This window comes from Platichthys flesus, chromosome 19, assembly GCF_949316205.1.
Source record: "Platichthys flesus chromosome 19, fPlaFle2.1, whole genome shotgun sequence".
In the NCBI taxonomy this organism is placed as follows: Eukaryota; Metazoa; Chordata; class Actinopteri; order Pleuronectiformes; family Pleuronectidae; genus Platichthys; species Platichthys flesus.
This window is the reverse complement of record NC_084963.1, coordinates 8,281,089-8,284,267: the sequence shown is the minus strand read 5'-3', so window position 1 is coordinate 8,284,267 and position 3,179 is coordinate 8,281,089.

Here is a 3,179-nt window from a genome sequence, read left to right as displayed (position 1 = left end):
TCCCACGTCGCCGTGCACCAACCTGCGTCCTGCTCCCGTCAGACGGCTGAGGGTAATGACTCACCTGGATGGTTTGTTTTGGGTCAAATGCACTTGAGCATCTGATTGCAAAACTCATTCGCAATGAGGAAAAGACAAAATACACAAACAATGGGCAATCATCTCCATTTCAAAGCTGGGTGTAAAATGAATAATCGATCAGTACAATTTTAATGTTTCTGTTGCATGTGCAGAGCTTTATCAGATTAAACTGTAATACTTTAATACTACATTGTCCTGGAGAAGAGTCAATATATATTTCTATTTCTACCGACTGAATTGATATTGACCTATTTCATTTTGAAAGCAGTACATGGCTACATAGAATATTTACTTCGAACCAAGGGGGTGATGTTCTCTGCCCATTTGTTTTTCTTGTGCAATTTGGTGCAGGTTGTTGGGCCTTGGCGGTTTGCTCTACTGCGCCGTATTGTTGTACTGTATTTACTTGATTGTGTATATGCTCTACTTCCCACGACTGTACACGAGACACTGTTTGTGTTTGATAAACTGCACCGAGTCGATTTGAACCGCAGTGTGTCGGCAGCTTGTTTGAGCGTCGGCCATAAACCAGCCCAGAATCCTGTGTAATTTGACACTCCTCTGTTCAGAGGGACAAACTGGGAATAGAAGATGGATGGCTCCAGCTCCCCCCCCACACACACACTGAAAATGCCTCGCTAGCAGGATGTTGCTATTATTCAGCCTCTGACGGGTCCATACAGGGCGGCATTCTCATCCACACACAATATGAAATGCTGACGTGGAAACCAGGTGCAGGGGTAGAGTTTCTTAATGTCTCCCTGAAGTGTTGGAGCATTTTAAGCCTCATATAACGTCCAAATTATGTGTGGCGAAGGCTCAAGTGCATGGAGCAAGATTTGTCGATGTAAAATGTAAAATAATGCTCCACCTCTCTTTGTTTATACACATAAAATCATTGTGTTATATGTCTCTTTAGGAGTGTGCATGTTCTGCCCTGTCTGCGTGGGTTCTTAATGTAGGAAATCCGGCTTCCTCCCACATTCCTAAGACATGGAGCTCCAGCTCCCCCAGGAAGCTTTAGAGAATACGGGTGAATGGATATCTCTTGATAGATTTGATTTTTACATATTTTTTTCAATCAGATCGCTCATTTTCAAAAAGCAGCTAAATAATCCTGGTACACAGCAAAACCATAAATACACCCCATCTGCAGGAGGACTTGAGTTTAACGTATAGAACTTACTTTTGCAGATGTGTCTATATCTTTGTATTAAAATGGCTTCAGATGATGTGAAAGAGTTTGTAGTGATGAAAACACAAAGACTCATCTTTCGACGTTTTCGTCTTTTAGCTCATCGGCTTTTCTGTCCTTTAATGGTTTTGCCCCAGTTCCAAACTCAGTGACCAACTCATTAACACAGTGGAGCATTTATATAGCAGCTAAATATATATTCCGCATGAATATTCAGCATTGTCCTTGGTTTTATTTTTATTTATTTAATTATAATGTATTTTCTTCTCCTAGTTAACTCTGTAAAGCAGCATTGGGCACCTTGAAACCCACTTCATAAATCAATTTATTATTATATGTACTTTATACAGTAAATACCAATAAAGAGCTAAACGTCAAATAAAGTCAACATTTGAGTTACATTCATCAGATGAACAGAAAATTGAATCCAATTAAATGATATTGTTGGATGTGTGAAAACATTTATATATGAATATGTATCATAGAAAACCCAAAAGTATAATTTAATGCAGGTGAAAGCATTTATATATCAAAACGAATGAATTCCAGGAGAATATAAAAAAATTTAATAAAAAAAAAAAGCCTAATGTTCAGTTACTTTTCTCCAGATTTGACAAAACACCATGTGGTCTTAGTTAAATATTGTTTGATATGCTGCACAACAACATGCTCAATCATCAATAAAGTCACTTTTATTCGGGCATCATGTTATAATTTTGTGGTACAATAAATACAGTAATGCTCCAACTTCTTAAGAAGTCCACAAAAGACCCACTTTATTCAAACCGTGTTTTTTTTTGAAGCAACAGCAGGCAAACATTGTTTCTTGAAAAGCAAGCCACGATCTCATGAGGACAAAATCAACTACGTGTACCAGTGTGTTTTTTTATTTATCATGGCAGTGATTTATATGAATGCTGAGGATTCGTCTAACAGTGATAGGATGTGAGCCAATCAGTGTGTTTTCATGTCAACAACAAGTTCCCCCTAAAAAACAAAGCTTCTGCAGAGTCGTCCTTAAAGTGCAAATGAGTAAACATTATATTTCTATGATCAAAGGTAGTAATGTACTCTCCACTTCCAGAATTCACTCATGCACACAGAAGCACACACTAATTATACTCTCATGGACACACACACACATGAAGACACACACACAAACACACTCACACACCAAGCATCCTGCTCATTAACATCCCTGTAAACACAAACAGATTTTTCCTGAATATTAGCATGGAGAGAAAACATCTGTAGGCAGGAAACGACACAGGCTCTGGTAGAGTTGCTTTCACATGCTGCAATTTGACACCTTTGACTAAATTTAAAGATGGACGTCATGGCAGGTCCCCAAAAGTGAAGCCAAAGCGTCTCGATCGCCCCCTGGTGGCTACATGACAAATAATTAGTTTCTCTCAATTGAGGTATTTCTTATCACGTCAATTTTTCAAGTAACTTTGGTAATAATTACTTAGACTGATTTGCGATTGGTCGAGTGTGTGTGTCATCACCACCTCGCTGCTGCGGCTCCAATCCCCCGATTGGCTGTACATGTGCAGACTCTGGCTCCCTACGCTCGAGATGGTGGCGTTTGCGAGAAGATGCATCCATCTTCTCCTCCGTCTATAGTTTAAACTGAGGTCTTTCCTATTCGAATAAATAGGGAACAGATCTTGTGTACTCAACGCTCTCTGTCTGTGGGGTCTGATATGTCCATGTTTTTCAAAAATGGAAAAAATAACACCTACACATATAAAGAAGTAAAAAGCAAAAAAACATTGCAATTTATTCATGCTACAGCAAGGATCCATTTCTCGATGCTTATGAGTTCGCTGTATAAATAGAATCAGTCACCACCAGTGGACAAAATTATCAGGGGCTAGTCCTATTTGCGGGGGGGGGGGGG